Source organism: Falco cherrug, chromosome W (genome assembly GCF_023634085.1).
Source record: "Falco cherrug isolate bFalChe1 chromosome W, bFalChe1.pri, whole genome shotgun sequence".
In the NCBI taxonomy this organism is placed as follows: Eukaryota; Metazoa; Chordata; class Aves; order Falconiformes; family Falconidae; genus Falco; species Falco cherrug.
Window position 1 is genome coordinate 15,660,850 of NC_073719.1, and position 13,785 is coordinate 15,674,634.

At 47.5% G+C, this 13,785-nt stretch overlaps 1 pseudogene; it reads right to left on the reverse strand.

Annotated features, from left to right (window-relative positions):
* LOC129734640 (ankyrin repeat domain-containing protein 26-like) overlaps positions 1-13,084 on the reverse strand; it is a 55,559-nt pseudogene extending 42,475 nt beyond the window's left edge.
* Between the last annotated feature and the right edge of the window lie 701 nt (positions 13,085-13,785).

The following is a 13,785-nucleotide window of genomic DNA, read 5'->3' on the forward strand; positions in this document are numbered from 1 at the left end:
ACATGCAAGCACAGAATGCCATCTCAATAGAAGAAAAAAAGATGACCCGTTTGAGTAACTCATCCGCTGAGCACTCTTGAGTAACCTGAGGAGGAGGAGAGGAGAACTAGGTGATGAAGAATTTCAGTACATCTTCATTAAAAAGTGCCCTTTATCAGTTAGGATTCTATCACGAAATCTACAGGAAACATTAACAGTGTTTGAGGAAGAACAGAGCAGGTTATATTAGTAACTTATAAACTTAAAATCTGACTCAAATGACCAAGAACAAACAAAACTGTGGGGGTTTATCTCGTCGCCTATGGCTCTTTTGCCTCAAACCACAGATCTGCTGCATGCTCTGCCACAGCTACAGGTCTTTTAGGAAAAACTCACAGCAGAAAAAAGGCTGGCAGGTCAGAGACTGCTTCTAAGGAGAAAACAATATTGGCTAGAACTGTAGTTTCTTTCAATCCCCCAGAAAACTTGCCTTCAGATCACTTATTTTTACAGGACATTTACTGTAAATACACCATACCTTGGGAGAAAAATCGAGCTCTTCCTCAGAAGCACGCCAACTGACATCGCTCCCCTCTTTCTCCAAGCTTCTTAAAAAGTAAAGCAAAATGAGTACTGCGTCTCTCCAATCATTCCTCAGGTATGTGCTGGGTATGTTTAAAGTCTTACCCGACTGAGTCTCCTTGCGACAAGTCGTCTGTTGCTGTTCAAACATTAATTGACATGTTGAAATTAGATTTGGCATGCTAAAAACCAACCAGCACATACAAACATTTAACCTGGACAACTCTACATGTCATAGCAGAATGAAACTTTGGGGAGTCAACTTTACGTAAGACAGCATGAATGAATGAATGCTTTTCCAAACAACTGCTTTTTCAAGTCACACTGAATTGACAAAACAAAAAAGACTAGAGTTATATCTCCTTTGAACTTTTATACCTAAAAGTTTAAGAACTACCTCTAAACTAAAAAAAGCCCAGCATAGCATGAATAGGCTACGTTAATAAACAGTTAACAAAATACTGGTGCTTTAGCAAGACAGTAAATAAATGAACTGCTGAAGTACTCATACTGCACACACAAGCACACCCTGTTGACAGAGATTTTACTGGTTTATATACTCTACTAGCTGGTGCTCTACCCACTTACAGGTTATCCTGAAAAGGTAAAAAACATCAAAAAGCATAACCAAGATCTAATGCCTATCCTCAGGTAGAAAAATCCCCAGCAGGTCTCTATGCTGCACCAAAAAGGATAGTCAACAGGCAAGACAGGCGTAACCAGGGCAATCTATACTACGCTCCAAGCTTTCATCAATTAAGAAAGCAACTGGCACACAGGACCACAGGATAAATCAGGTCACAAGGGACCTCGGCAAGTCTCTCAGCCAACCGCCTCCTCAAAGCGGACTCAGCTCTGAGGTCAGACTAGGCTCACAGGAATTTTCCAGTCTGATCTTGAACCATTCAAGGAGGGAGACTGCACAACCTCTCTGTTTTACTGTTCTCACCATGGTGAAGCTGCCCACATTCCATTAGAAATTCTCTTGTTTCCATTTATGCCTCTTGTACCTTTGCTTCCTGTCACGCACCACTGGGAGGCACCTGTCTCCGGCTTCTCCTCACACGTGCTGCAAGCTGCTGCTGGGTCCCCTTCAAAGTCATCTCCTCTCTACACTGAACAAGCCCAGTTCCCCCAGTCTCTCCCCAAAAGGCAAGTAGTCCTGCTCCTGGCAAAGTTTGATGGCCCTCCACCGAACTCGCTCACGGATGAAAGACCACTCTCTCTTGCACTGGGGGCTCAAAATTATACCCAGGGAGCTGGACACAAGCCAGGGACTGCCAGGTAGCAGCGTACAATCCCCTCCCTCAGTCTCCTGGCTACGCTGCTCTTCATACCGCCCAGGACACCGTTAACCCTCTCAGCCGGCAGGGCACCCTGCTGGCTCATTCTCAGCTCACTTTCTGCCAAGACCCTCTGGCTATTCCCAGCAAAGCAGCTCTCCAGCCAGGCAGCTCCAGCACGTGCTGTAGCAAATGGTTGTTCCTTTCCATGTGCAGGACTTGGCATCTGCCCTTGCTGAATTCTGTTAAGACAGGCCTGACAGCCCATTTACCCAGCTTGTCAAGATCCCTCTGAACGGCAGCGTGGCCCAGATGCACATGTTGCAAACTCAACCATAGCGCACTCTAGCACACCACTGATGCACTAAAGAAACCTGAACTCTAGGAATCCAGCCTGAAGAGTGCGAAAACCTCTCAATTATCAACAACTAAGATGAAATAAAAGGCCTCTTCAATTCCCAGGACAGAAAGGAAAAAAACAAATAGAGCCTCCACATCGTATCTATTTCAGCACTCCTCAAGTCCTCGATAATTAGTTCTCGTTAACTATCATCACAAAACGAAGTTGCTTATAAATAGGAGATTGGTAGCCTTCTATAAAGTTGTATGATGAGAGCCAAACCGAGGTCTTAGACAAAATCATTAAAAGGAAAAGAAAACAAAGGGCATATCATGTTGAGTAAGTTATCTGAACTTTTGCTTTCCATGCATAGTAACTTCAAGCAATGATCAAAACCAGTTCCCATTCTCCTTTAAAAAGCAAGAGAGAAAGTTTATGAGATAGTTTTCAGACAGATCTTGATGCCCTACCGTAGAAGTGGGATCTAGAAAAGTAGTATCTAGGGATCACTTGTTTCTACTTTAATTGAAGTCCATTTTCATTTTGGAGTAACAGAAGAGCTTTTTTTTTAAATAATATTATTTACTATCACTAATGACACAAAGCAATCACTCAATTCAGTAATAAAGGACCTGTGCAAAACATGCCAACAAAAAGCACCCCAAGCCTGCTCTCAAACCTAATTTATAAAACCAAAACCATCAGAATAGAGACCTCCAAGATAATAAACATCACAGGTGTGTTAGTATTTGTACATCACGCAACATGTTTCACAGTTGAAATGCTACTGTATAGAATACCTTTCTTTGGTTTTCCTGTTCTTGATGTCTGGCTAGGAGATTGTGGCATTCCTATATCCATTTAGGGAAAGCCATGTCAAGGACAGACCAAACAAGGACACCAGAATAAATGTGAATTCCCAGAAATTCAGAAAACCTAACCAGTACATTAACAAAGCTGTAGCAATGGGAGAATGTACTGTGACCATCAGCCTACTCTACAGTTACAAGAAGCAGAAGCCAAACCTATCACAACCTACAGAACTCTACTCTTAAGGGACAGTGTCAAACAGTGTAACTTCATTTACTTGCTCCATTGTAGAATACATATATTCCAATATTTTGAAACACCGAAACAGATTCTTGGCAGTTTACTGTCCTGCCAACTTTGCATTTCTCTCAGCTTGACTAGTCCTTGCCCAGCACTGACTACCAATGCAATTCCTTCGTATTTGTAGAGCGTTTTATACATACAGCACACTTAAAATCCCTCCGTCTAAGCATCCCAAAAATCTGTAGGTGCCAACAAACTTTGGAGATATGCTAGCCAGTTGTGTCAGCTGGCGCCTGATGCAGACACAGCCCCCTCCTACCTCAGTTTGAGGTAAAAGCCCTGCATATATTGATTTGACCATGCTGAACTGTTCACAGAGAGAAGCTACGCCACCAGCCAGAACGCAGGCATGACAAGCAGTCAGAGTGAATACCCTGTTCCCCCAGGGCTATAGGGCAGGCCACAACTGGACCAGAACGGGTGCACTGACTGCTGTGAGTGTCATGCATGTGTGCTTGTGTGTGTACGCGTGTCTATGTGCTGTGGAACAGAAGCTTTAGAATACAAATCACCATCTGCCTGCTCTACCCATCCTACTTAGTAAGAATGGTGTGGTTCTGTTATTGCAGCTACCCAACACCAAACGTCTGTGTGACAAGGCCATAACATTTGCCTCAGAGCAACAGGGAGTCCTGCTTATATTGATGTTACCACAAATACATGGAATGGACGTGGCAAGAGGACTCCTATCAAAAACACACACGTAAGAGTGAAAAAAAGGACCTCAAGATTGTTTCTCATTCCTTCTCCATTTCTCAATTTTCTTAAAAGGTGATACAGCAGATATAAAGCACACTGAAGCACTCGTTTCTTTTCCAAGAGCTCTATGACGAAAAACCAATGGTTTCTGTAGGAACAATACACCAATACGCAGTGCAGCAGCTAAAAAAAGCTGCCACTGAAGACATACTAGAAATCTGAACCCTCGCTTTTAGAAAAAATGCATAATTACTTTTTGCCAAAGAAATTTCAACTTCAAATCTGAAAAGTCTGTCATTCGATATGCTAGAGGTGGAAGCCATTCATTTGGAGGTTTTTGCAAGTCTGTCTGTAATCAACAAAAAGGTTCGTGTTCTGACAAAAAGTATACACTCAAATAAGCATGAGCCAACTTCTTAAATATACCGACTTGCTCACTAGAGGCGAGTATTTTGAACAATGTTCAACAAGTGCAAAAGTAGCAAAAGGAGGAAGGACTACATTGAAGATCCCAGAAAAATAGGAATGAAGAGCAAGATTAAAACAAAGAATTCAAAGTGGGTATTCCTCCGTTGTCTCAAGATCAGTCTAGCTTCTCCTCTAACAGGGGCTTCAAAGCTTTTACTGCAGCCTGTCAAAGGGACTCAGGATGCAGGACCTGTGCTTTGTGGGTGCAAGCAAGAGACCGCAGAATCAATGCCACCAAGTGTTCCCTGCATGCTACTAATCCCTCTCACTCAACAGGCCGGGGTCATTTTCCAGGAGACTGAGCACAAGGAGAAAAAGATTCGTACTACTCAAGAAAAACAAGCCCTACTATGAACAGTTTGAGAACACAGCACACTTTCTCTTCCCAAGTCCTTAACCCACATAAATATGCTCTTCACACTTACTATGCCTCTTCAAGTGAGGATTTCCCATAACATTGTGGACTTATGCTAGTAGTATTACTGTCTTCAAGGAACCGAGCAAATCACTTGGTTCAAGAACCCCTATTTCCCTGAGGGCATATCAATTTTGGAATCACACAACAGTATTATTCTTCAAGCCACATATTTTAAAATAACCCGGGCCTGTCAGTCATCACAATGCGGTACCACAGCAATTATCTATGTGCACAGGAGGCAGCCACAGAGTGCTGTTTGGGTAAAAGCAACATTTTGTTGATTAAACTACCTGTACCAAGCCCTTTCCAAAAATAAAATAAAATATAAAAACCTCCGCATCTTCCTTCAGTCTATCAAGAAACTTTACACATCGCTGACTAGATCAAAATAACTAGTCCTAAGTCAAAGGAACAAAGTTTGGCTCTAAATTAAATTCCCCTATCTGGGAAAAGTGAACTCGGAAAAATAGCCCATGTTTTGCTCATATTTCACGACATATTTAAAAAAGGAGTAATAAACTGTGTTTGAACGCTGTCTGCTGCCCATTTGCCACAAAGTTCTCATGTAACACCCTTAAAAAAACCAGAAAGGATAGAACTTCCCACTGTAGGGCCTGAGATGTAAAGTACAAGAAGTTCGATCTATATTAAAAGATTAGTTTTCTAAGATTCCTCTAGGGCTATATGAGCTCATAAGCATAGACTGGATCTTAAAAATTAAGGAGTTGTTTGTTTGGTTTTTTTAATTTAAAATGAACTCACTGAAGGAGCTAATTTTTTGATAACAAGGCAACTCAATTTTTTTTCTGGATCACAAGTTAATATGGACTTTTTAACGTTTATTTCATAAAATTACTGGAAGTAGAAGTGTTATTTATTTTTACTGGAATCAAACTATGTCCATGAAGATACAGTACACACAGAAGTTGCATTATTGTTTCTAACCAAGTGACTTTTCCAAGACGATTTTTCCTAAGTATGTCTCTACAGCACCTACACAGAAACAACCGTAACTGATGCTGAGAAATAAGACAACTCACTAAAAGCAGCTTAGTGCAGGTGAAACTATTAATATTAAAACACCACTGCACAAACTCAGTGGAAATCAACAAGACATGTACAGTCCTGCTAACTCATCTGTTGCTTCCCAACCACAGGAAGATGAACAACTACTCAGGATGAACCTTTTGCAATTTGTTTTCACAATCTGAATGGCCATCTACAGGTACAAGTACACACCCCAAACCCAAAACCACTCACCTAGTTCCTTCCCTGTCCCCCTTCTCTCTCGGTATGAAAACCTAGACAGATGGGCAATCTGGCAGGCAGAACGCAACAACCCCGTACGTGGGCCCGTAGCACACAAACCGCAGCTGTCCTCACCCCTGACAAGAAGCACCTCCAACCAGCAACAAGTCAGCATATTCACAAAGCTTCTTGTGCTACTCCACCTGATGCCTCCCCTAAAGTCAACGGCGAACACAGCGAGCGCTGACAACACAAACCCCCTAAAGAAAAGGCCACAGTGATTTTCCTCGTGAGCTCCTGCGTGATTAAAGATCCTACCTCCTCTGTCCACAGCAGGTGCACCCAACGTCAAGCCAGCAGCTCTGGCCCGGTGAGGAATGCCAGGTACTGTGTCGCCTTGTGCACCACCTTCGTCTCCGTCTCCCCGGAATGCGTATGCCACCAGTTGTGTACAAAGACTATATAGGGAAAGAGAAGAAACGTATTTGGTAAAAACAACCACATACTTGCTTATACAGTTTAATAGAACAGTTAACAGCCACTTATCCACCCTACACGTATTCATAGCCGTAGGAATTCATATACTTGTATGCATTCACTGAGAGTAATACACACAGAACTTACTGCACGGCTACTACCTACTTCAATATTCACTACAGTCACGTTCACTCTAGAGGTGCATATCCACACCTATGAAGCTATTAGCTCCAGCTCGGCACAGTATTTTCAGCCTAGCTGTTAAGCACACATAACCACCTTAGAGAAGGGATACGCACAGGTACAAAGCTATCCATAAGAGGGGTGAAACTGCTTAAGATTTTAACAAAAGGGATATGTTAGATCTCTGAAAGAAAAGGCTGGTAGTTCCTGCTCATTGTAGTGGAAGTCAGTAAGGACAATGGTGCTGGTCTGAGGAGAGGACTGACATGCATTTCAGTTTGCCACATTCTACCTCTGGGTAACTGTAGGATGCAGACATGTTTTAGAGTTTGTATTGGGCAGGTGCAAGTTTAGCATCAAAACTTGACATCTAACAGACAATTCGGGGCGGAAATTTTCTTCAACATCCAGATTAATAGTAGACACAGGGAACAATACGTATCAGAAGACGTCGCCGAGCACTGTCTGTCCTGAAGCTTTCAACACACCATTAAACCTTGCTGCTATTACCAAAAACATTCAAAAGCCACACTGACAACTGACAACCTATTCTAACAATAAAGTCAAAAATTTACCTAGAATATCCATGAGTAACAGCATAATCCTCAGCTGTCCATCCGTTACTGTCTTTATGGAAAAGATCAGCACCATATCGAAGAAGAACTTTTATTAAATTAAGCTGTCCACCAGATGCTGCAGTCATAAGTGGGGTTCTGAAACACCAAAAATATGTTATGAAGTAGATCATTTGACACAGACACTGTAATTATTTTTATTCCTGTTTGCTCTCAAAAACTACTTTCCTCATTACTGAATGAGCAAAAGAAAAAGCAGTTTTCATTAAATATTAAGAGCAACCATAAAATGCAAGAGGGAGTCAAAACAAGCAAACGTTCGATCTTCAGACAAAGCTTCCACATAGACAACACTCACGTACAAACTACGCCACTATGCAGGAGATGTTTTTTCAAATTGAGGCAGTGCTGCTGAGCTAACAGCATGTTTCCTGCCAGAAGGGCCACCACAGACAATGCCTTCTTGTAACCCTCAACGAGGAAAGCACCCACTGAGGTATGACAACAGCCAAGCGCAGATGTGCTTTCACAAGTCACACAGAAATAGCTGCTGTGTGGCTCCCCGGGTTTTTTCAGAGCTCACTCTCATGCCTCTGATTAATCCAACCTAAAGAATACTAAAGAGACCCATGCAGAGTTTTGACAAACCACTCACCTTTCACAGTGATCTCGAGCATGCACATCAGCTCCTCTCTGCAGAAGAAACTCTGCTATATCTTCATGACGTTCAGAGATAGCAAGAATAAGCGGAGTGTTTCCCTCCTGAAAGGACAGATAAATACATTTAAAAATAAAAGAAAAAAAACCCTACAAGAGAAATACTAGTACAACTTTTTGAAAGAACTTCTTCAACAAATACAAAAATTTACCTTATTCCGAGCATCAATATTGGCATTATGCTCAAGTAACAGCCCCGCTACGGTTGTATTAGGAGATCGGACAGCAAGGTGAAGGGCAGTGTTGCCGTCAGCATCCGCCAGATGGGGGTTGGCACCGTGCTCTAGCAGAATAGCTACACATTCTTCTTGCTGGCACTGTACAGCCTGGGAACAACACGCAAAAAAGGAAGAACTGCCAGCACTCTGTTACAATTGCCCCAGCTTCCCAATGCTGGAAAATAAGAGCACCTTCAAAGCTGAGCTAACATATGCCTATTCCACGCTGATTACAACATGCATGCTTCTACACAGAGCTGTGTAAAGAATCCTTCCAGCCACCTCTCATTTAATGCACAGTTGACAAGCCCCACTTGAAAGAGCATAACATATTCCACATACCTTCATCAGTGGTGATCTGTTGTCACTGTCAGTAAGATTTAGTTTACACTTGTTTTCTACGAGATATGTAACAACATTCACATGGCCATTCGCAGAAGCGAGATGCAGAGGTGTCCTAAAAGTTAAACATATTAAATTAGCACAAACAGACAACTAGAGAAATAATTTCAGGCTGTGGTAAATTGTTATGACCACAAGTTTCACTTTGCACAAAGCAAGCTTAAGAAAAGATTTCTCATTCTGTTACCAGTAACAGCAGTTGCGCACCAAACACCCGAGACTGGCCAGCAAAACCCCTCCGCAGCATCTGCTTAGTAAGCTGCCATTTCCTTCACTCTAGAACTTAATCTGCACAGATTCCTGTGCCCAGGTGGTGGTCACTGCCTCCAGCAGGACTACACCTGTGGCACAGCAAAAAAGACCAAAGCTTGGGAATCTGAGAACTATGGCAAGCAACCCTCTAAGTTCTAGGATTATTCACGTGCCAGAAGTGTCTCAGAGATGTAGATGGGCTTTATATAAAGAGTATTAGCATTTCCCTGCACTTCGAGGATTTCTGCTTTTTCTCTAGCTTGCTTACTACTGCAACAAAACCAAGTACTCACTTGCACCAAAGTGCCCCCCATTACATGCAGCAAACCAGACAGCAGAACACTGTAAGCCTGAGTACAGGAAAGTAATACCCGACCCTTCAGATACGTGTAACTACGATAGTCATAATAAGCCTACTACAGAGGAAGTCCTCTCCAGGGAGGGAATACTGTGTTTCCATAATACATGACCAGCATAAGAAAATGAAACTCTTTTCTTCAAGTTAAAGCCTTGCCAGAGGAAAAAAAAACAAACAAAAACCCCCTCCTTCAAACCACAGAACATCTTAGGTCTGATGTCAATTAACCAGCCTACTTATACTGAAAGAAATTGCCCAGAAAGTCCTTGCATGTGTTTCCCCCTAAATCAGAGGCACAAATCAGCACAAGCTTCACTCTGTGCAAAAGCAAAGCACCTGCTGCTCTGCAGGACACCTGTCCCAACAGAGCAGAAGACAAGCTAGAAAACAGCTGGGACCTTCCTCCCTTGAAGGAGATGCAGTAACAATCCCACAGTTCCTCAAGAACTGAGGGGAACACCAGCACTGGTTCTGAACCACATCGCTGCAGGTAGGTCCTTCTCTGTATTTAGGAAAGCTCAACTAGCCTTGCAATTGTTTGGGTACCTTGCTGAGACAGGAGCACAACAGCTCCCTGGCTAAGGGGGAATGGAAAGGGAGAGGTACACAAATGCAGTGGCAGGTGATGCAGAAACACAGTAATCTGTAACACAGATACTTGCTACAGGGCAGCTGACATCCTCCTCCACTGCAACAAAGATGAGGATGAGAGAAATACAGAAAACTTCAAAGAATTTGGAATGTCTTGCTACAGACAGGGAACAGACTGGAGCACTGACAGAGGAGTAGCTCAAGAGCAACTACCACCACTTTTTGAGAAATTCCCATGGAAACATGCGGGATTCTTCATCTCTGAAGAAACGACTGACTGAGATTATCTGAAAGCTAACCAGAACTGGTTATGAAGGAGTCCACAATCATCTGAAAGCTGCTACTACCAACCACTAGGAAGCATGACAGACGTCAAGTAGTCACTATCAGTTCTGCAAACAGAAAAGCCTTCAGAAAACTTGGACTTGTTGCTGTCCTCCTCAACCAAGCCTCTCAGTCTGTCAACAGGAGACGGCTCTGCTTGGAGCGAGGCCTGCTGTGCTCCACAGAAGATCCACTTCAGGGAACAGGCTGGCAGAGAACACCAGTGCTCAGGGTTGCCTGTCCCTGCAAGAGGCCTCCAGTAACACCGAAGTTCTTCTGCCACCCAGCCCTGGGGACACTGCCCAGATTCTGTTCCTGCTCCTGCTGCTGCTACGCTGATCACCTACAGAGTAGAAGAGAACTGCTGATGCCTGAGCAGCCACGAAACAACCCCACTGGGAAACAGCAGGCTGGCAGTACACACTTTGAATGGCCCTTGAGCCGACAACCCAGCAGCTACAAGCCAAGCAATGAAAGCGCTGGAGTTCAGTCTGACAGGCAGCTGACAGGGTCAATCTCCCTTAGCGATGAGCTCTGACCCAGGATCCATGACTAGCTGGCATTGTGCCCACAGTGCTTCCAACTACAGAGTTGTGCCCGTCTCTGTCAGTGAGGCTGAAGGTTTTGCTAGACCACCTCTGAAAGCTGCCTGCTCCTAACTGATGCTGTATCAGGCACACTTTCGGGAGGTCTTATGGGCTACAGGACCCACTTTATGGAAGGAACCTGTTGGTGTGATCCTTGCCATGCTCCTGGTGCAGGATTTTGCTTTTGGAAATCCTGAGCAGCAAACCTGAGATATTCATACAACCAATGCACACATTGTTGCCGTTACTTTGCATTATTTCCTATTCTTCACCTCTATTTCCAATGATACCAAGTCTTCCAACACGAAGCCCTGAAACGCAACTGCATCTGGTGGTCACTCACAACACACATCACACCCACAAGCACTAAGAGGGCACAGGTGGCCTTGCAACCCTCATGGCTGGTACAGAGGGCAGTGGCTGCAGCAAGTAGGCAGGCTCTGGCCACCAAATTGCTCTCAGCCTCGCTTTTCAGCACTGGGCATTATCACGGCAAAACCACCACCGTGCTCATCATAGTATGCTGCCTTTTCTTTCTTCCCTCCCTCTCCCCCCCCTGCCCCCGGCTTGGTTTTTTAAAGTTTGTGACTTTATTTGTCCTGTTATAACACTGATAATTGCCTGGCACACAGAAGGAAACCCTTCAGAGGAAAAGAAGCTTTCTAGACAAGATGAACTTGAAACGCAAAAACTAGCGAAATTTCGTACCAGGGTCTGCTAAGAGCTGGTGACTGACTGCTGACTGAATCAGGAAGCAGTAAGAAGAAAAAGAGAGAAACTTTCCGAACTATTTCCATAAATGCCATCGGGCACCTTGACTCTGGCAGCTGAATTATGCACAGAAGTGCACTCAAGCCACCTTAAATGGCATCCCCCACCTGCAGCTGCATAAACAAATACTGGCTGGCAACACTCAGGCACACAGCCCACGTGCTGACTGGCTGCACTCTTCATCGCCTTCCTACAAATCTAGACAGTTTCAGGTGTTTTCAGGGCAATAAGCTAGCTGGCTGGCAAAAGTCCAGTCTTCAGAAAAAGACAGCCCAGGATGCTGAAGTACTCCGATTAAACCAGCATCTCCTCTGAATGTCATGGATGTTTTGACTCAGAGTCTTTTCAGAAAAGGCATTAACAGCTCAAAACATCCAAGACCCAAAAACTTCAGCTGATTCCCTTATGCTTACGGTGGATCATGAGGAGCTATGCTGCAGCCCAGGGCTTCTCCCTAAAATATAACTGCCAAGTACTTGCTGTGCTTGACTCAAAAGCACACATCACACCACCTGCCAGAAGCAGCAGCTCCCTCTGCATGGCACTGCCCAGATTTTCCAATCCAAGGCACTAGCTGTACCAAGGCCACAGAGCAAACAGCAAAGTAACTGCCACCTAAAATCAGACTGATGTTGCTTTGGCTGCAACATCACAGTCACAAAAGGCACATCAGGCAACCGTCCACACAGCACCAATACACAGCACATTTACCCTTTCCTAAACGCAGTGCTTACCCTCTTTTACTCCAGCTGAGGCAGTGCAGCTTGCTCAGCTCAACTACTAACCCCGCACGCCGAGCCTCGGAGGTGCATGCACTCTGCCTTCCAAGCGAGCCTGGAGAATGGCCCTGAGGCTCCTTCTGCAACCCCCCCCGGCCAGGCTGCTGCCGGCCCCCTGCCGCTCCTGCGCCCCCAGGCAAGGCAGCACCCCCGGGAACGAGGGCACGGAGGGGGCCGGGGCAAGACGGGGGATGCTCGGCCGACTCCAAGGGCTCCTGGCAGCACAGGCCTGGCTCCCCGCCCAGGCTGAGGCTCCCCGCAGCGATGCTGCCGTTCGCTCCCAGCGCCCTTGAGCTGCCGGCGGCTGCAGCTGCACCTGCGGGTCCCGGCGCTGCCCGCAAGCCCCCGCACCCCGCCCCAGCACCGCCCGGCGCTGCTGCCCCCCCGCCGCTTACCGCTCCGCCGTGTCCCGCTCGTCGATGCCGCATTTCTTCAGTCTCTGCCGCACCTGACCCAGGTCGCCACGGGCGGCCGCACGGTGCAGCTTGCCCAGCTCCTGCAGCCGGAGCTCGTAGGCACCGGTGGGGAAGGGCTTGGCGGCGCTGCCGGACGCTGCCGGCTGCCCCTTCTTCTTCCTCCAGAACCCGAAAAACCTCTTCATCCCGCGGCAGGGGCGCGGGCACGGTCCCGCCTCAGGGAAGGGACGGCGGGAGGCAGCCGGTGGGCCGGGGCAGGGACGGGGGATCGGGGGGGCCCCCGGGGCAGGGACGGGGGATCGGGGGGGCCCCCGGGGCAGGGGGATCGGGGGATCGGGGGGGCCCCCGGGGCAGGGGGATCGGGGGATCGGGGGGGCCCCCGGGGCAGGGGGATCGGGGGATCGGGGGGGCCCCCGGGGCAGGGGGATCGGGGGATCGGGGGGGCCCCCGGGGCAGGGGGATCGGGGGATCGGGGGGGGCCCCCGGGGCAGGGGGATCGGGGGGGACCCCGGGGCAGGGGGATCGGGGGGGACCCCGGGGCAGGGGGATCGGGGGGGACCCCGGGGCAGGGACGGGGGATCGGGGGGTCGGGGCCCCGGGGCAGGGGGATCGGGGGGTCGGGGCCCCGGGCAGCGGCCCGGTACGGCTGTCTACGGAGCGAACCACCAGAGGGCGGGAAGCCGAGCGCACAGGCTGCTCCTCAGCGCGGCAGCGGCGGACAGCGCCTCCCTCAGCGGCGAGCGCGGCGGTTAAACGGCCGGCGGGCTCTGCTGGCGGGGGCGGGGTCTGCTCCGGCGCGTGTCCAGCGCGAGTGACGTCACTTCCTGCCCCGCGGTGCCCGGCGGCTCCTGCGCGGTGCCCGGCCGCGGCGCTGCCGAGCGGGGCCGGGGGCAGCGAGAGGCGCGGCGGGTGGCGGCGGCGCTGCGCCCCCCGCAGAGCACTCGGGCCGCTGCCGGGAAGCCCGGGGGGTGCCGGCGTACCGGGCAGCAGCAGCTCCCCGCTGGC